Source organism: Equus asinus, chromosome 23, assembly GCF_041296235.1.
Source record: "Equus asinus isolate D_3611 breed Donkey chromosome 23, EquAss-T2T_v2, whole genome shotgun sequence".
Taxonomy (NCBI): domain Eukaryota; kingdom Metazoa; phylum Chordata; class Mammalia; order Perissodactyla; family Equidae; genus Equus; species Equus asinus.
In genome coordinates, this window is record NC_091812.1 from 12,982,989 (window position 1) to 13,004,128 (window position 21,140).

The 21,140-nt window shown below is 44.6% G+C and overlaps 1 protein-coding gene and 1 pseudogene across 6 annotated transcripts in view; both read right to left on the bottom strand.

Moving 5' to 3' along the window:
• LOC106828031 (heparan sulfate glucosamine 3-O-sulfotransferase 4-like) overlaps nt 1-4,520 on the bottom strand; it is a 55,738-nt pseudogene extending 51,218 nt beyond the window's left edge.
• The window catches only part of LOC123276104 (ATP-binding cassette sub-family D member 2-like), a 40,297-nt gene continuing 23,341 nt past the window's right edge, over nt 4,185-21,140 (bottom strand). For 2 of the 6 annotated variants that reach the window (XM_070495958.1, XM_070495957.1), the window contains exon 9: nt 13,466-13,546. The gene's annotated coding sequence lies outside the window, so the exon portion shown is untranslated. Of the gene's footprint in view, nt 4,207-5,239; nt 5,261-13,451; nt 13,547-21,140 lie in introns of those variants that run through there. The other 4 variants (XR_011497526.1, XR_011497525.1, XR_011497524.1 and 1 more) reach the window with 4 other exon arrangements.

A 21,140-nucleotide genomic window follows, 5' to 3' on the forward strand; every position in this document is an offset into this window, starting at 1 on the left:
GATAGTCCTCCAAGGGTCTCAGAATGCTAACTACTAAAGAGTCTGAGGGCTGCCTCAGAGACAAAAAGTAGCTGTGTGTGTCACTCAAGGAATTACTCAGGGAATGAACTCTTAAATGTCTCAAGGAAGGACACAGACCAGAATGAAATGAAAACCATTCTTAGATTACATCTAAGCCAGAAGTTTTGGCAGATCACTGCGGGGAGGATCCCCCTCGGGGTGTGTCATTCATGGCTGGCTGAGGACAACCCATCCCCTCCTTCTGGGAGTTCCCAGAACAATATGGAAAACAGAAATTTGAAAAACATAACAGTAGGTGGGATCCACCCCCAGATGACCACTCCAGAGCTTTCTTTTCTGGATCCCAACACCCGACAGGTGCTAGAAGCCCATATTATAAGGTTTTGCGTGAGTCAGAGGTGGGGCCTACCCCTCAAAGTTCTTGAATCCATAAAATCCTATAAGTTGAGAGAAGCCAAAACATGGCCTCTTCCCCAATTTGACTTTCTCTCCTCAGCCACCTATGTTTCTGGGGTGGATTCCAAAAGCTGAGGTTTCCAAGCCCCTTGAGGGAAGCTCTAAAAGTTTTCAGGGAAATAAGGTGAAAACAACGAATTCAGTCCCCATCCTGGATCTTCCACTCCCTGCTACCTCATCTGTGGGCAACGAAGGACAGGGGGCCCTAAAACCATCCCACTCTGATATCGACCAGGAGCTTGCCAAGGACATCCAGGCAATCGAGCATGGCAGACAGACTTCAGAGATCCTCACACACAGCTTTATAGACAAAGTGAGTCAGAGTAAGACTGCACTAGACAATAACAGATGCAGCCGAGAGGTGCCCACAAGGCAAGCTGGGGCTGGACATGTGCCAAGGGATGAGAATGTGAGTTCCAGTGATAGAGAGGACATGATTCAGGGCCAAAAGATGGTGGAGAAGAATTGAAAACATTTTTCCACGTCCACCATGAACTTCAGGGAGATATTCAAGGCTGAGGAGCCGTGCGTTCTTACATCACAATCTCGTGACATCTTGACAACCAACAAGTTGGGAAGCTCCCAAATGGTAAATATCAATGTGAGCAAAGTAGAAACTACCCTGACCAGTGAACGTCCCTCACCAAAAATACCAGTTCCCCAAGCTTCCAAACCATCAGACATTAAAAAACAGCTCCTTACCGAGTTGAAGTTTCAATTGAAGAGCAAGGAACATAGCCAGCCTAAAGGCTCTCCCGCTGACATATCCCTTATTTCAGATAGCTTGCCTTCGACTCCTCACTGACTCAGTCCCAGAGCGAAGCCAGTGGGGACATGGGAGCTTCCCAGGTGCTGCAAGTCCACTTGGAGGACAATGGGGATTGGTGGGAACCCTGGGCCTCTAAGCATGTCTCATGGAAATGCCAGGATAGGAATTTCCCACCAGCTGCAAAGACAGTGAGACCTCTGGACTCCAGAGCAGGAGAATGTGGAAGCGAGGATTCAGGAGTTGGGACATCTAAAGCCAGAAAGAAGAGCCACTCTATTGAGGACAGAGAATTAGAGGGCACTTCCCCGTATCTGTCACAGAACGAACAGTTTCCTCCTGAAAGTTACTTCAGAAAAAAAATGAGGCAGTTTTTTCAGTGGATTAATTCCAAGAAAAAAATTACAGGGCAGGAAAGTCCCCAGCAAAAAGCCAAGTTCACATCAACCTTTGCACCGCTCCGAGACCCAGCTCAAAGTGCAGCTCTCGAGAGCTGTGGGCCTCCTGAAGCTCATGAGCTCATGGCAGCCATCTGGAAGATCCTAGAGGAGAAACTGGCATGTAGATACGAACCTGAGGCTGCAGAGTTAAGCCAGCAGAAGGGGGAACTGCAGGTCCAGGTAGAGTCTGACGAGGGACGTCCCTCCAACTACGGGGCTCTCTCTGACCCACAGCCAGGGGAATGGGCAAGGACCACATCCTGTAGCCAAGATGCTGTCCCTCCTGACAAGAGTTTTCGTACAAGGGTTAGACAGAAAAGAGACAGGACCAGACAGCCCTGAAAAGTTGTGGACTTCAAGGACCAGCATTTATGCCAGAATCAACCCCCTTCCCCACCCTACAGGGAGTCTGTGCCCCATCCAAGACCCACCTGCATGCATGATGTATGCCACGTCCCTCTGGCCACCCTCACCTCTAATGAAAGCACTGTGTTCAGAGATCTGACTCTTCTATTCAAACAGGAAATGCTTCTCCAACACTTCCATGGAGGAACAATGTCCCCAAAGAAATCATTCAGTCCTTGTTGAGAAAGCATTGCAGTTTTCACGAGAACACATCCTCTGATGAGAACCATGGTTAGCACAACCAAGGATACTGATCGTCCTGAATAAATGTTTCTGCTAAGAGAGAGTAGTGTTCTCTGTGTGGTGCTTTGGGGGAGTGGGTTTGGGGTTCCCAGCGCTTATGCTCAGGGAAAGGAAGGAGGGAAGTCAGCTCTGACTGATTTCCTCTTTTGGTTTCTGCAAGATGACCAGTCCCTTGTAGGGGGCCTGACAGTGGCTTTCTCAGTTTTATCTTGGGTCCTGTATTTGACCTTACTCAGATGTCCTGTACTTAAAACACTTTACTTTTTCATAAAAAGTACAAAAAGTTTACTCTAAAAACTTCCGGGCCTTTTCAAAATGAGAAAAACCCTTCAAGTCCAGAACTTGGCTCAACTTGTCTTTCCATCTGCTCCCTCACTATCCTGAACTATACACAGCTGCAGGGTGGGATGCATTCCTCTGGAAGGATACAGCCAGAATTTCCCCTCGTTGCCTCAGAAAGTTTTGGAATTGGAAGTGTGGGGGCGTTTAGGCCCTGAGGTGAGTGGCAGGGGGAAATGTTGCTCTTGGATCTCTTGGTGAGGAATGAATGTCACCTGCTCCTAAGAGCCTTTCTCTCCCTCAGGAGGTCTGGGTGGTGGGCCACGTCCCCACGCCTCAGCTGACCCTAACGAAAATGGGGAGCAGTTCACCCTTCCCCTTCCTCTACCCTTCCTGGAGCAGACGGGAGGAGAGAACTTGCAGCTCTGAAAACGACCAGAAATATGAATATTTTCCTGAAAATTGTAACTTACCTTCATTTAGAAAAAGTTGCTGATTCCTGAGTATCTCACAGGTGAGCAGTCAGTGCAGGTGTGTGTATGGATGGGTTTTGCGATTGTGGACACTGGAGTGGCCAGGGCAGGGTCCAGGAACTGGGTGGGTCCCGCCGAAGAATCTGTTATATGTGGGGTGTTAATCTGTCTGGAAGGCACATTCTGAGCTCGACAATGAGGTCTCCCTGCATGTGAGGACACCTCAAGGAATGGGAAGAGCCGCTCCCGAGGGAAACTTCCTCAGGATGCCCAGCTTGGTAGAATTATTGCAAGACCAAGAGATCACCTGGCTATCATTTGTAGGAATGGTCGTCGGGCAGCCACCCAGAATTTGGGGCAAAAGGAGAAAACAAGTAGGGAAAAAGGAATGGTGGAGTGAGTGGAAAAGGAAGGAAAAAATGAGGAGGGGAAGAATGACCTTATCATCACTCCTCATGATCCCTGAGGGTCACTTCGAGCTCACAATGTCCCTTCCAGACAGATTAACACCCCACATCCTGGCCATCCACTCCACCCAGCACTACCTTACCTAGGCCTCACCTCCTGGAGACTAATCAGGGCTGGGGGGAGCACAATGATACCACTGCAGCTAAGAGAACTTGGGATAGTCTTCGAGATTGAAGACAGTATCTCCAGGAATGTTGTCAAGGAGGTTGTCCTCTCATTTGGTGCCTGCCTTCCCAGCCATGCTACATCTTACACCAAGGTTACAGTAATTTAGGGGTGGGTTAGTTACTATATAACAAATACCCCAAAAGTTAGTGGCTTAAAAAACCAAGTATTTATTAATTCATAGTTTCTGTTGGTGAGGAATGTAGGCAAGGCCTACCTGGGTTCTCTGCTCCAAGGTCTCTCACAAGGCTGCAATTAAGGTGTCAGCTGGGGCTGGGGTCTCATCTGAAGGCTTGACTGGGGAAATACACACTTCTTTGCTCACTTCTATAGTTGCTGGCTGGATGCAGTTCCTCAAGGCCTGTTGGACTGAGAGCCTCAATTCCTGGATGGCTGTTGGCTGGAGTTGGCTGGAGGCAACCTTCAGTTCCTTGTCATGTAGGTCTCTCCAACATGGCAGCTTGCTTCATCAAAGCCAGGAGAGAGTCTGCTAGCAAGACAGAAGTCACAATCTTGTAAACTAATGAGGGAAATGATATCCCATCACCTTTCCCTTATTCTATTAGTCAGAAGCAAATCACGAGGTCCAGCTTACACTCAAGGGGAGCAGTTTATACAAGGGTGTGACTAGCAAAAGAAGGGATCTTTGGAAACTTCTTAGAACTCTTCCTAACACAAGGGTTTCTTCTTGGACATCCCACTGAGTTCACTGAAGCAAAAGTGACCAAAGGGACCAAGTGGATCCTTGTGCTCATCCATATCCACGTCATCAAAGTTAAAGCTGTTTAATGGCAAAGCGGAGTAACGTCTGGTAAGAAAAACATCAAAGAAATTGGACCATCCAAAGAAGCAGGGAAAGGTGGCATGGAGGTAAAGGCAGTGTGGGGTCATCATGAATGGTAAAGTGAAAGGAGCCCTTAGAACCACCTGCCTCACCACTGCCAGTATTCAGACTTAGAGGGGAGGAAAAACTAGGAGCAAGATGGCTCATCCTCGCTCCGCCACCGTATCTCCACTCTGCTCTAGCTCCCTGACTATAGGCCTAAAGAAGCAACCTTCAGTTCCCATAGAGATAGCCAGGCTTATAGAGGAAGCAAACCCTACAGCTTGCAAGGTTTAACTTCTGCTCTTATTGATATATTTAATATAGCACATCCATCATTTCAAATTTGCTTCTCACAGCTTGAACATCAGAGAGAATGAATCACACAATCGATGGCAAAGCCAGTACTAGGGAATTCAGCATGTAGCTCCCATTCTGGGATGTTTTCCATGAACCCATTGCCAAAGAGCTTCTAACCCAGGGAGAGGTGGTGGCTCAAAAGGGCTGACTTACTGGCTGGGGTCACAAAACAAGTCATACCTGGTGCCCAGATATTTGCTTCTATTCAGAGAAACACTGGATGAGGCAACGAGACAGAATTTCCACACTCAGCACATCTAGGCAGTGAACCGTCCAAATGAGGTGACAGTACCACCCAGGAGTGATCCCACACTCTTGTTCTGCTTCTAGCACTGTTTTCCTTTTTCCCAAATTCCAGTTCCTATGGGAAAGCAGGACTCTTACCAAAAGAAGGAAAACGTATTAGCTGAACAGTGACTGGAGAGATGAGGATGAATTTCTCTAGAAACAGATTTCATGGGCTTGCTGCTTATACCCAGAGATCAGTGCTGTGCAGCTTGGGGGGTGTGGGGGGTGTGGGGGGGTCTCATTTACACGATATTCTGTGGCGCCTGAAGAATTTTCAGTGACATAGAATGTGATGGGAATGGGTTACCTGAATTTTTATACCCTCAAGCCCACACTCCAAACCTAATGTCAGGGCAAATAAAATGCATGAATTGACTGATACCTTGATGTGGCTTGGGTATGGGAACCCCAGATCCCAGCTTCAGGCACTGTGAATTTCTCTGGTACCAGCTGCCCTTAGGAATCAGCTTTCTTGAGGCAGCCTTCACATGGATTAACACTCAGAACTGTGCCCTAATCTGAAGCCACAAGGAAGGGGCCCAGGCTATGAGAAGGGGCTCTTCTCTCTCTCTCTTTTTTTTTTTAAAGATTGGCACCTGAGCTAACAACTGTTGCCAATCTTCTTCTTCTTTTTTTCTCTTTTTTCTCCCCAAATCCCCTCAGTACATAGTTGTATATTTCAGTTGTGGGTCCCTCTAGTTGTGGCATGTGGGACACCGCCTCAACGTGGCCTGATGAGCGTTGCCATGTCCACACCCAGGATCCGAACCAGTGAAACCCTGGGTCGCCAATGCGGAGCTTGCGAACTTAACCACTTGGCCACGGGGCTGGCCCTGGGGCTCCTCTTGAGGCCTTTCCTCTGGAACTTCCATTGGCCCTGGATCAGAGCCTAAATTAGGCTATTTTCCTGGGGTCACAAGGACACGTTTGGTCTTCCTTAGGGAGGCCAAGTGGAAGCTCAGAGATTTGTGGAGGCTGCCTCCCTATCCCTCCCAGGAGACTAGGGGTCTGTTCCTTCCTTCTATGGGGGCCAGGAGGTAGAGAAGGAACTGAGTATTATGCAAGTTTAGCAATGCTTCACTGTGGAAGAGGGTTGGGCTGACAAGAGTAGGTAATTTTCCTTTGCAGGGATTCTTGCCCAGCTTGAGGCAACCTTCATTTGAAACAGGATAATGCTGTTTCTACCCTCCACCTGAGGGGACTCCAGAAGGAATAAAAGTTACCTTTCCTCATTTGTCTTACAGGAAGTTCTGGGCTTCTGGGTTCAAGAGTCATTAATGGCTTTCATGTTTCCTGAACCCAAGCAGAAGTTGTGAGATACCTGTTGTACAGTCCTGTCCAGACCCTCATGTGGGAGGAGACTTGAGCTGGCTGCTCCAAGGAGAGAGGAGATACGGGTTGACACAAGTGCTGGGGTGAGAGAAGGAGAGCTGCCTAAAGGTAGCAGTGGCTCCAAGACCCTGAGAATCAGGATGTAGAGACGAGTCCCTTAGGTGGACGGGTTCTGTGTGGAAGTCCTCTAGGAGACAGCACAATGTTTTAAGGGATGAAGTGATGATGCTGAGATGACTAATCATCAAGCCCCATCATCTTGAGAGCTGTCGCAAGACACGTCATTGCTCACACTTAGCACAGAGGCTGTGCAGCCACTGGCCTTTCAATGGGCCTGAAGGGCTTGGGCAATGAAAATCCCAGGGGCAACCAAGATGGACGCAAGATCACAGGCTCTTACCTACATATTTGATGGTGAATACTTAACTAAATAGGCAAAAAGCTCCCATTAATGACTACTATTGTATATCTTCCTATCCTTTAACATGGGGTGTTTGAGCCAGATTTAATTTAATTTAGAAAAATTAAGTACTGCTTATTGTACTTCAATGTTATGAAACAAATTTATGCTTTTTATGTATATTACCCATTTAAACTTTACAATGCTTTGAAGTAGGTTTCTTTACCCTCTTTTATAGAAGGGCACGACCTGAAGGACAGAGAAGGTAATATATATTCAGAGTGCTAGCACAGAAGAGGGAGCCAGGGATGGAGAGCCCCCTTACGCTGTGAGGGATTCTTTGGATGTAAATGATGGCAAGTACAATTCAATTGACTTTAAAAACAGGATCTGTTGACTCAGGCACCTGAAAAAGGTCTGGGAGTAAGGCTGCCCTCAGGCAGGAGGATTCATATTGGGGCTCAGCTGATGTCATCAAGTTTCAGTTTCTATCCATTTCTCTGCTCTAGATTCTGGACTGGCTACCTTGTAAGTCTGTCTGGCAAGTTCGTAGCTACATCTTCCAAACTAAAAGCGCAGCTAAAAATGGGTTGTTTCTCCCACTAGTCCCTTCAAAAGTCCCACTGTGCCTTATTGTCTCCAGTTGGGTCACATGCCCATCCCTGACCAATCACTGTTGCCAAAAGCATGGACCAATCCTTTTGGCCAAGCCTGACTTCAATGCCCTCCTTTAAAGTAAGAGCGTTAGTGATAAACAACTCCACTTGACATGGACTGAAACTGACAACGGGGTTAGATCCCCAGAGGGCAAAAGAAGGACTATTTTTAGAAGGTGAGTGAATGCTGAGTGTCAGAATAAAAACAAAAACAAAACGGATGTCTGCTTCAGCCCTCTCTCTCACCACCCCATTTCTGCCTTCTTGTCCAGAGTCATGCCATGGACTGAAGGTTAGAGTTAGAGGAAATGCCAATTCTGTGGAGGACAGGAAAGGAACTCAAAGTGGAAGGAATCAGTCAGAGGCCCCAACATCCATGTGGATAGACCATCCAATGATCTGATCTCTCACTGTCTGCTCCTTCTCATCTTAGAGTCCTTTACCTTCATTCCAGTTCAGTTATGGCCATATCCTAGAATTTATCACCAGCAACACTTGTGTGTTCTGAAAAAATACAGTCTGACATTCCACCCTTTATCCACTCAGCTTATGCCCTCAGCATGCTAATTCCTCAACCTATTCAGGAACTACAAGCCACTCTATACTTTCCCCTGCTCACCTGACAACATTTGTCTTCATTTCCTCCTTCTCCAAGGAAAACTTCATGGGGCATCACTTAATCCTAAACCTAAATATACTGCTCTGCTCTAAACAGCCTACCCCCTTCTTTCATTCGTCCTGTCTAGCAAAATCCAACTCTGCCTCTTTTAGAACTGTCTTCAAATAAGGGCCTGCTTCCTCTTGGATAAAATCACACAAGTGTGTTTGTGCCCCATAAACTTCTGTTCTACATCTGTTGCTCAGCTCCACCACTGCCTCAGAATCCAGTCATTCCTCCTGTGTTACCATGTGCCAGATGCTCTTCCAAGCACTTGGGACACCCAGTGGAGGCAACAAACAGAGGCCCTGTCTTGGGGGAGCTTCTGCGATTGTTTTCTCAGTCAACTCGCTTGCCTAAGTTCTCAAAACAATTCCACTTTCCTACACCTTGTCCACACTCCTCACTCATTGATCATATGTGCTGGACCACCAGAGGGAAACAGAGAAGTCATCAGATGGGAACTTTTCTTCATAAAAACTTCAAAACAAAACAAAACCAAAACAAAAATGAGATCCTCCATCTCTTCTTTCCTCCTTCCTTCCCACCATACTGAAAGGTTTCCCTCAATGCTTTCCTTAATCCTCCCAACCTGGGATCTGCCCGCCCTTTCCAAGTCACAACACTTTCACATGTGTGGACTATCTGCCTTAATTTTCTACTTTTCCAGAGGGCCAAGACTACATTTACCTCATCACAGCTGGAAACACCAAGCAGAGCTCAGAATCCTCTGGAGGAATACATTGGCAATGGGAGGGACCTATGGGGAGGTCCTGCCCAGCATGCTCTGGGGCGGGGCCACGTCCGGGGGCAGGGCCTGAGAGACTCTGAGAGCCTGTTTAGCTTCTTGAGGGCGACAGCACCAGCAACATGGCCAGACATCTCACCTCAGGCTTATGGAAGATATGAGTTGAGATTTAATTCAAAGACAGGTTCTGAGGAAGGTTTCTGGATGCCTGAGTGACCTTCCCCACTGCCCAGCCTGAAGGATCCTTTCCTCCATCTGCCATTTCCATTATGGTGGGCAGGCCCTCACAGCCCCTGGGCCCCCAAACTCTCACTCCAGGCCCAGCCTTAGAAGGCGCTCAGAGGCCTGGGGGCAGGGCTGTGCCTGCCCAACACCACCCCCTTGACGATGGCACTCTTAGGAACTCCACCAAGGTGAGAATAGTAATAAATAGAGTAACAATATGGACAACTGTTAAGGCTTCACCTTACACTGGCTGCCTTGCCTTGCACAAGTAGCCTGAGTCTCAGATCTCATCTATTATGTGCAGATACTGACGTGTACTGATAGGGTTGGTCCTCGGAACTGGAATGAATGAGTAAAGAGTTTTGAACAGTGTTTACCTAACACTAGAAGTTTAATATGTGCTACCCATTATTATCACTCATTTAAAATGCTAGGCCTCCTCTTTATTATTTTAGACGTATCAATTTACCACCCATGCATTCTTCCTTCCTTCAGAATGAATTTATTTAGTACCTAACATGTGCCAGACACTATGCCAGGCTCTGGAATACAATGGTAAGCAAAAAGGTAGAGTCTCTGCCTTCATGGATCTTACAGTCTAGAGGGGAGATCAGGCAGAAATTAATCATACAAGATTGTGTAAATGTCCCATGTTACATTCTATGAAGGGTTCATGAGCTGGTTGTCGGTGCCAAGGGAGTTTAAAACATGGGGATTAGGCCTAACCAAGGAGAAGAGGGTCTTCCTCACCCATCCCTCAGGAGCTGATAAGGCTTAAGAGGTAAAAGGCGAGTAGGAGACAACTTGGCAAAGCAGGGAGGGAGAAGTGTTCCAGGCAGAGGAATCTGGGTGATGAGAGCAGAGAGTGAGGAGGGAGGAATGTGATGCAACAAGAAGAGGGAAAAGCGTGGGAGGCACAGATTAAGCAGAGTTCTCTGGGCCAAATCAACTAAGTTAAGTCTTTGGAGCAATGGGGAGCCAGGGGAAATTTTTAAGTTAGGATTTATTTATATGTGTAGGGTATTCAGATTTTAGTTGTATTATTTGAGTTTCCAAAAGATTACTGTGAATTAATACTGTGAATTAATGAATTACAGTGATTTAATGTGAAGAATGCTTTGGATGGGGTAAACAGGATGTGAGAGACCAGTGAGAAGGCCACTGCAGTAATCTATGAGAGAAATGATGTCAGCATGGACCACAATGGTGGTGGCCAAAGTGGAGTAACGTGGATGGATGTGAGTGGCATGACTTCATTAATTCTAATAAGACGGAACATTTTTCCTTTTGTTTCGCTCCAGTGCCCAAGAGGTACAGGTTGGTGCAAGACGTGGGGTCTTTTATAGAGTTGGACAAGTCAGCAGACACGAAACATTTAAAAAGGCTGCTTGAACTGCTGACTAGCCAAAATCAAAGAGGAAGTTGACCTTCAACCCTTTGTTTTATTCCAGCTGCAGAAGTCATTTTCAGTTACTCTCTGACTCAAGTAAACACCACTCCCTGTCACCTTATCCCTTTGAGGGTTGGTTCACTTCTACATTTTCACTGGGACATGATTCTCACCGACAGTAGAAAGTTCGGCACCCAGACCTGCAGCTGTGAAGACACTTGCTCCTCTCTCGAACTATTAGTACTTCTGGGAAACACGTCCCAGTGCCAAACTGTCCTGGTCCTGAAATGACCCCGTTATTTGGGGAGGTAGTAAAGGAAATTACATGTTTTAAACCCCGAGCGGCACTCTCTTTGGACATCGAAAGGTGTAAATGATAAAATACTCACTAGACTTAAAGACCAGGGAGTAAACGGGGGGCTGGATGCTGCCCAGACTCTGTGTGTCAGCAAAACATATCTGAGCTCAGCGAAGTAACCCAGGACCAAGTGTTTTCCTCAGTGGAATAGTTAGACAACAGAGGTGGGCAATTTAGAAAAGATAACTTCTTCTGTCCCTGCTTTAGAATTTCTATTACAAACAAAACCCAATCCTTAGCAAGATTTAAGAACATGGGACAAAGACTGCTAGATGTTGAACTGCTGGGAGTGGAGCCCACGTTTTATTTATCTTTGTATCCAAGCACATCCGCAGTGCTTGCCACGAGGCAGATACTCAGTGAATGCTGGGTGGATCAAGGATTCCTCTGTGTTTTCATGGGGTATTTATATGGTATGGGAATTCAGTCATCTTTTGCCCCACTAGGTACAGATGGATGCTTTCTGTTCTCCATGTTTACTTTGAACACCATTTAGCTACAGGGATGTTCTAAAATGAAATAATAAGGAAACCAGCTTTAATACTGTTTTATATATACAGGCAGATACACTTTCTGACCACGTGCAGATATGAATGCTCTCCCTGGAAGATGCTTTTGTAACCTAAATTGCACTAGAATGAGGTTAGAGATGGGGAAGAAAGGGAAAGTAAGGTAAAACTCACAGCTTAATTTCTAGACAGGATTGCTGCTTTAAAAATGAATTTCAGGTGCTTCTTGGCATATTTGGCCCAAGCACTGGAGATTTAACAGTGATTTGTGATTTGGTGTGCCCCAGAACATGGCCCAATGGTCCTCTATCCTTTGAAGCAGTCAGTCTGTTCTCTTGATTGCTGTTCTGGACTTTCTCACCATCACTCCCCATCAGGGCCCCATTCCTTCTGCTCTGTCCTAGTGGAACAGTCCCTTGACCTTCATTCTCCCACTACTCTAGTCTCGACTTCTCCTCGTTGCTAGATTACTCTATTATTGCTTCTTAAATTGTGGTTCCCAGACCAGCAGCATTAGCATTGCCAGGGAACTTATTAGAAACGCAGATTCTCGGGCCTCACTCTGGACCTACTCAAGAAGAAACTTTGATGTGGGGCCCAGCAATTTTAACAAGCAAGGTAATCTCCAAGGTGAGAACCACTGCTGTACGTAAAGCTCAGTTCTGAGCATATCACCCCTTTGCCCAATACCCTTTATTGCTTTCCTGCCGACAGCCACATGAGTGTGTGTGTGTGTGTGTGTGTGTGTGTGTGTGTGTGTGTTTTGCGCGCACGCGCCCTTCTATCCAAGGCCTTCTGCAGTCAAGCACCAGCTCATGTGACCCCACGCAGGGAGGTGTGTTCCACAGTCATCCTAATGGGTTACCTGCTCTGCCCTCTGCTCTCCTGCCGCCTCTCTCTGTGTTAATGTTGGGTCTTCTGCTAGAAATACCCACCTCCTCCCTCTCCTCGTAGAAACCTTACTCATTCTTTAAGGCTCACTGAAAAATTAATATTTATCTAAGGAATCCATACCTGTGCCTTTAAAACCAAATAGTACTGAAGGCTTTATAAAGAACCACGGCAGGCCCTCCCCCACCTCACAACCCCAATCCTTCCTATCCCCCCAGTTCCATTCCCCATGGAAACCACTTGAGCCGTTTCTATCATAGTTGTTCTGGTGTTTACCTCTATTTATATAACTAATACGCAAATACTTGTAATTAAAAGTAATTTTAAAATATTAGACACTAACTTCTTGCCGTGGTAGATAAAATTTGAGTAGGTAAAATTGCAGGTGGATGAAATTTGGTCGACACCCCATTCCCCTCTTCACTCTTCTCAATCTGTCCTCACTTAAATCTTTATTCATGCAAAGTTAATCTTGGCATGGAAGGTGACCCCTTTCCTGGAACGTGTTCAGAGACTGCTCCTCCCCTGCTCCCACAGAGCTGTGTATCTCTCTTAGTGCACTGTCCCCCTTGCCCTTCCACGTTTGTATGTATGTGTCTCCCATTCCCACCAGCTTGTAAGAGCCAGGAAAGTCTAATCCGTCTTTTACTTTCTCTGAATCCTCCCAGGGCAAAGCACAGGGCCTGGGATATAGTACACACTGAGCAAACGTGGCCAATTTAACCATAAAGTAAAATATCTGCCTGACCTTTGAAGCTTGCTGGTGTGACAGCAGTACTTGGAATGAGTCTTCCCGTTCCAATGTGGTTTTCCAACGTTATTGTGGGGAATAGTAAACTGGAGTCAGGAGACTTGAGCCACACCACCTTCTTGGTGACTTCTTTTAAGACCTTGGGGAAGGCACTTAATGGTTTTGCTTCTGTTTTTTCATCTATAAAGTGGCAACAATAATATCTATGGACAGAGTCGTAGGGAGGACCAAATACAACAGCACAGGCTATCAGGTATAAGGCATTACATTGATTCCTTATGTTTAAAACAAAAAGGCAAACCATTTTCTGGTAGCACATAGGGCTATAATGAACATTAAAACCAACCTTTAAATAGAAAACTTTATTTTTAGATGATCCAGGGGGTCTTTCTTCCAAGATCAGCCTAAGATTTTTTTGGAGGAAACTGTATTCTCATTGTCCTGAAATTTGAAGCAAGAAAATTCAATCATTTAAGACCATTTGCCTATTCTGACTTGATGAGAAATCACCACTACTGCCACCCTTTTAGCCTCTGAAGGGATTGTAAGCTTTGTCTTGATTTGATGGCTCAAAAATAAAATCTACCAAAGGTACGTTTTCTAAGCCTTGTCTGGCTCTACTCATTAGAAAAGTGTGAGCTACTGTTCTATCAAAACTAATTATATTTTAAATCTACAACCAAGTCTCAATTACCAAGGTTAATGGGACTACATGCATACATAATTCTCTCTTACATTTATCCAGTGCTTTTAACTTCTTCAAAGCACTTTTCACTGTACTGCATATAAAACAGATGCAATTTTTTAAATCCACAAATAAGGTAAAAAATAAATCTTCAGATCAATAATTTCAACTTTGTACCTGTCAAAAGCTATTAGAACTTGCAAAATTGTCTAATAGGACTTTCATTGCCCTACTCTCCTCTCGACCCCTCTCAACTAAGGCCAGAAAAGACCGAAAGATCTGGAGGAATCTCCAGAGGAGAGGAAGCCAGAGAGGGAAGGAAGCCAAGGACCTGGGCCATCCACAGCCTGGATCATTAGCTCCAGCGTAATTGAGAATAACTGACTGTATGTGTGACTATGGCCAGAAAATCCAGAAAGAGATGAAAAGGCAAAGAAAATGACGTGTGAGTAACAGTATTTACAGGGTCTGTCTTTGTCATTCTCTCAACAAGCATTATTGAGTGCCTACTGTAATGACAGGTGCTTTCAACAAAGAGGATGGACACAGCATGAACAACCCAGGCAAGACTGCTATTTTCATAGTGATGACCTTCCTGAATGGTGCAGACAGACAACAAACACAAAGACACACAACTTCACATAAACGAGATAACTTCAGGTGGCACTAGGCTCTGTGGAGTCCATAAACACAGGAATGTGACAGAGCCTTGGGGAAGGGATGCTGTTGTAGATAAGGTTGCCAGGGAAGGCCTCAGGGTATCCGAGCTGCAATCTGTGAGAAGAGCCCACCCTGTGCAGGTCTGCAAACCAGATGATGGAATGAGTAAACTCGCCAAGTATGCTAGAGGGAGAGGGGTCCAGGCCAGTTTCAAGGGGTTCCAGGAAAGTCACTGTTCTGTGGTTATTCACTTTGTGTCCTTTTGGGGATATTACTAAAACCTCTCCAGGACCCCGGATTTATTGCCTCTACAATGCGGGTTGCTAACACTGATCACCTGGACAGGGGAGCGCTGAGAAATAATGGGTAAACAATTGTGAGGAGCCACATAAATGCTAAATAATGCTCATGGTAATAAGCTTTTATTAAAGTCAGCACCTTGATAGGCAGCTCACAATCGGATACCTTGGCAAATGTGTAAATTGACGTGGCTGCTCCCTGTGCACACCAGCACCATCCTTTAAAACAGAAAAAAATAAATGAGCCTATGGTCATGATATTCGAAGTAGTTAGTGATCAAACAACTGTCTGGAGAGAAAGCTGGTGTGTGAAGTGTAAAATGGGAGCAGGAAGATAACGGCACATCACAGCCCAGCTCACGCAGAGGATAACTCATGAATTGACTGGATGCTTGCTGGTGCATACACCATCCGCTCCAGGGTGGTACTCTAACCCCCTCAGGACTAGGTGCTGCCACCAAAAGCCCCAGCAGACAGCAAGGGGAGTGAGAAGGAGCCAGAACAGAAGCATCTCTGGCAGCAGCCCTCTCCGGCCCTCTTGGCCTTGGAAAGCCACCCCTGGGGGAGGACTGAGCAGCCAGCACCAAGGGCCCTACCTTGGAAGGGCACCAAGGAAGTGGTGGGGGGGATGTGAGGGAGGAGGGATGAGCATTGCATTTCTCCCTACGAGAATGAAATATCCTAATGCCAGGAGAGACTTCAGTTGTCGTTATAACTGAGCCTCCCCACACAGAGATATGAGTCCACCCCTTAGAAGCAAATCTTCCTCCCCGAAAACCTCCCCCCAAAATATAACATTAACATCACAAAAAATGAATTCTTTTTTGTGGGTCCTACCATCTCTTTGATATAAATACACAAGTGCCTAAACATTCTTTCCCATCTCCCATCCCACATCGGCAATCAGATTGTGACACACACACACACATACACACAAGCACATGCTCACACAAATACCACACACACCCAACTCCTTTGTTAAGCCCTGGCTCAGCTATTATAAGGTACCTGTGGAGTGTAGGTCACATAGTAGAAAAGTGTAAATTACTGTTGCTTCTACTCTGAAAAGCAGACAGGAAGAAAAGACAATAAAAAAGAAAACACTTATTTTAAGGCTGATACTAAACACTCTACTCCACGTTGACTGAGGTCAATTTCCCACTGTGGGATGGGGAGAATCGAGATGATCTCTGAGGTGCTATGAACCCACAGTGCAGACTTCACATTTTGAGGCTTGACTAGAAACGACGGGGACGTGAAAAAGAACATGGCGAGATAATCCTAGTCTTCAGGAAATTATGGTTTAAACTGGGCTGGAGAAAGACCAAGATCCTCAAAAAAACCTAATTGATTTTAACCAAATGGAGTAATTTGAAAATGTTAAATACACTGGGATATCATATTAAAAGTATTCTGGGAGAGCATGCCGCATGGGACATGGTAAGTGCTGAATTTCCTGCTGCTAAGGGAGGCATTCCTATCTGCCAGTGTCTCATGCTGCTCAGACCTGAATCATTCATTTAGGTAGACCATTTGTCCAAGTGCGTCATTTCCCAAAATAGCCAATGGAGGAATCCAGGGAGAACTGTCCTGAGGAGATGTGGTCATCCTCAAGGCCAAATCAGTCTAGACTAAGATGGTTTTTAGCAAGACTGCCCAAAGGGCTTCTAGACTTTGTTTAGTAAGTGTTGTTAATGCCTTGGTAACAATGGACTGTTGATAAGGTGGGAGATAATGTCAGAAGGAAGGAAGGTACCCGCTCACATCTTTTGCTTTTAACTTAAGCTAACCCATAAAATCCATTATCAAACCCCAAGGAATGCTCCCAATTATTGTCTTGGACCCTTCATTTCGCTTTGCTTTGTTTTTTTTTTCAACTCTCTATTTCTGTTTTTACCTGGCACTGACTTGCTTGACTCCTCTTCTCCTCTCAGCTTCTGGCTCTGTGCTCCCCCTTTAGACTTGATGAGTAATTTTGGTTTTCCTGCTTTTCACCTTTGGCACCCCTTCAAAAATGGGTTAGGTTTATCTTCTGGCTCTTTCTACTTCTGACTGCTTGGAAGTTTGGATCATACTTAGCCAAGTTTTGATCCCAGGACCTTTCCCTGGCTTTGACCTGTCTCAGTGGCATCTGTGCTGGGCTTGACTCCTCCAGGTGAGGGCGTCGGCAAGAGGGAGGATCAAGCAAAGATCAAGCAAGGAAACAGGAAGAATACCTGGCTCAGCTTAAACTGTGCAGGGCACTGAGGCCTTGCTGGCTGTCCAGTCTCTGCCTCCTTCTTCCTCTGCTGCTTTCATTCCCTCCCGTCTCTGACTTTCAATTTTTATTAAGTTTCCGCCTTCTGACTGGTCAATCCTCTTCTAGCATCCCTTTGTAAGATTGAAATGGGAGTGGGAGTGATATCCATTAGCCAAAATAAGTTCGATAGCTGGGAAAAACTGCTGAATCTCTGGTGTCTTTATAGCACTTATCAAATCCCAATTAACCATATTAGTTGGCAAACTGCTCTGACTTCCCAGGGAGTCAGCTGGTAGGTGAGTCAATAAATATCTGTCAGATGAATGGATGCACACACACTAGTTGTGTAGCATGGCATCAGGTACTTTAAATAATACCAAGTATAAGACTTCATCCTTGGCTGAAGAAGGACATCTTCTCACGGCCCTTCACAAAAGGACTGTTTGGAAATATCACCAAGCGCTAGACCAGCCTCGCTATTTCTTCTAGAAAACAAGAAGAAATCTCTTGTTTCAAGAGATGTTTGTGTCATCTCTTAATGCACAACTGGCTTCATGTGGGCAAAAGGGAACGTGAGCAAAGCCCTGGTTAAAGCATAACAGACACCCTTGGGCTAATGAACTGTCGAAGGTATTAGTGTCAGCGGATTTTCTACATAACTGCTTTGTAAACAGCAACACGCATAAACCATAAACAAGGAGAATGAAGTGAGCACCCACAGACCCACCACTCATGTCAAATCATACAATGTTGATATCACCCCAGAAGCCTCCACTCTCCTGTCTGATAATCTTTCACTTACTTTTCTTTATAATTTCATCACCTTTATAAACTCCCATAAAACATTTAGTTATATCCAGTTTGGGGATCAAAATAGATTAAAAAACAATTGCAGGTGCATTCAACATTGGACATGAAAAAGAAAACTGGTTTTTTAATACGATACTTGAAGTGTACACTTTCCGTAGGTGATCAAGACATTTACCCTTTCATCCATTTTTATGTTTGCTGACTGCCAATCACTCTACTCCTTAATACTTCAAAGGTATTTTTCCCAAAGCTGCCTTTTGTCTTACACTAATGATTTCCCGGACTCGAGTGAATTTTGAAGGAGACTGAGCTCATCATGATGAAATGGATGTTGACATTCCATAACCATCACTGTAATTATTCCTAATTTGTACTTTGCTTCAAAAACTCTCTTCCCTTGCCCCCTAAAGTCTGTACTTTCAGAATAGCATCTACAGCTTTAATTATACCTGACAATAAACTACTCTCACCACAAAATCTTGTTAATCACAGTGTACGTTACTATCTTCAAATATCCTGTTTTTTTTAAACTGCATTTATATCAGGTTCCCAAAGAGTTACAGTATTAGCAATGAATGTTTTAACTGTTTCTGTAATTACTGTTTGTAATTACTACAAATCAAAGTTGTGCAAACTTTGGATTGGAGGCTGGTTGAATTATCTACCAAACTGGGGTGAATGGTCCTTTAATCAACCGTATACTGAACAAATCTACAGAGTAAAAACTGAGATGGAATTTGAGTGACTTGGTGTCCATCGAGAATCAAATCTGATGCTGTAGTGTTAACAAGGGACTTCAGGTCCAGAATAATTCTATTAATCACACTTCTTCCAAATTAGTCAGTTAATGTTGTGGGTCCTGATGAGACAGGATTTAGGAAGGCAGAGAGCGGCGGGGAATGCTCCTGGTGATAGGATCCTTAGAGCAAAGGACAGAAGACAAAAGGAGAAGGCTGTATTCGTGAGAAGTGATTTGGACCATAACCGCTATAATTATAAGCTTATAATGTCACCACACTGCTTTCTGTAATGTAATATTTGTTGTCTGTTATTTTCCTTGATTCAGTTTTGTATTTTTCATGATGTAATAGTGAGATCTAGTCTCATTTTTCTGTGTATTTGGATACATTGAGTAGAGTGCTCTGGCTGAGTAAAGAGTTTCACATATGGGAGACTTGAGAAACAAGAGTGGCAAGGAAAGTTAGGTCAGATTATGAAAATTCTTAAAATGTTTATATTGGACTTAATCCTTCAGAAGTCATTTAGTGTTCTCTTTTCTTTTTTTTGTAATTGAGAGCACCATGAGGAAAGGAGTGTTTTTGATGATCTATTTTATTTTATTTCTTTCCCTTTTCTTGGAGGAAGATTGGCCCTGAGCTAACATCTGTGCCCATCTTCCTCCATTTCATCCGTGGTTCGCCTGCCACAGCATTGCCTGATAAGCAGTGTATAGGTCTGTGCCAGAATGGGAACCTACAAACCCCAGGCCGCCAAAGAGGAGCACACAATCTTAACCACTACACCACCTGGCTGGCCCCATTTTTGATGATTTCTAAGGGGTAAAAACTAGGCAGGGAGATTAGGTAAGATGATATAGCAAAAATTCAGGCATTAAGAAATAAGGTTAGACTAGGCTGGCGATGGCAGCCATGGATTGGAAAGGAAGGAAGGATGGATGCAGCATCATAAGGGAAAAATTTGCTTCTTTCCCTTTGTCTTTTCAGCCATTTGGGCTTAACAGTGTTCAGTGCTCCTGATTTATTTCCCTTTCCATTTATATTTTCCTTCTTCCCTTGATAATCTACTTTTGCTTTCCCATTTTTCCCTCTCTTCTCTCCTTTGCTTGCATTCTTATCACCTTCCCTGATAGGACGATGACTGAATCAGGGAGGTAGACATCAAATGGGAGATCTGAGTAGAAACTAACTATAAGATTTACTAATTAGAGTATGTTGCTGCTTAAAACATTTTTTTTAACCTTTCATCTGCAGTTAAGAAGAAGAAAAGAAAGGTGAGGAGGCAAAAAAGGAGTAGAGAGGAAAAGGGAGAGACTCATTTATCCATTCATTCAAGAAGTGCTGTGTTTCCAGAGAAAGAGAGAGTGCCAAAGAGATAGAGAAAACACCACACAATAATTTGTGTTATTGTAGTTGTATCATCTATTTCCCCTTCTAACTCAGTTGGGTAAAGTAGAGATGCCAGATGGGAGGCTAAAGACTAAGGTGAGATGGGCAGTCTCCCTCCCTCCCTTATTGCCTGCTGCTTCTCATATCAAAAGATGGAGTCTACATCCCTCCCCCTAGGTCTCAGTGACTGGCTCAACCAATAGGATGCTGTGGAGGTGACTTTCTGGGACTTCTGAGGCTAGGCTGTAAGAAGCCTGGTCTTTTGGAATATTTCCTCTTGGGATGCTTTCTTTTGGAACCCAGCCACCACTTTGAGAGATGCCCAAGTCACATGAAGAGGCCACATGCAAGCCCTCCAGTTGGCAGCCCCGAATAAGATAACAGCCAGCATCCTCAGCAAACACAGAAATCAACCATCTTGACATCCAGCACAATAGAGGCAAAGAGGATTTCAGCCCAAGCTGACATCTGACTGTACTTCCTAGGAGACCCCAAGCAAGAACTGCCCAGCGAATCCCAGCCAATCCACAGAACAATAAGAGACAAGAATAACTTACTGTTTCAAGCTACTCCACTTTGTTGTGGTTTGTTATACAGCAATAGATAACTTTTTTCATCCTTACACGAGACACAAAGAATATCGAAAGTTTGAAGATTCATAATGCCACCCGGAATGCATGTATATTTTTTACGTATTTTTTTCCTTTTAAAGGTCACTTTCTTATTCATTAGCCTTGAAATTGGAATTTGAATTGACCTTGATCAGAAATCCTAAGAAATGCTTAAGCAAATATTTTAAGCACTATCATATTTTGAGTACTAGTTCAGGATAAAGTGGTATTGATGTGACAAGAATAATGGATGTGTAATTAGAAGATGGAGTTTAAGTCCTAGTTCTGTCATGTATTACTGTGTGGCCTACACCAAGTTATTTAACATTTCTGCTTCCTACTTTCCAATGCTATAATGTAATCGAAGGTATTTAGTGATGCACGACAAAACACAGACATTCAGTGAATTTCCATTTCTTTCCTTCCTATGAAAGTCCTGTACTCATAAGTGCAACCATATCAGAGCCTATCATACTGCTTCCTAAAACTAAATATTTTTATTATGTATCAAATGTTTCCCTTGAAAACTATTTCATAAGCTTCCACAGTGTTGCCTTTACTAGTGTGATCTGCCTCACTTTTCCTGTGGGATAGTTTACTTAATA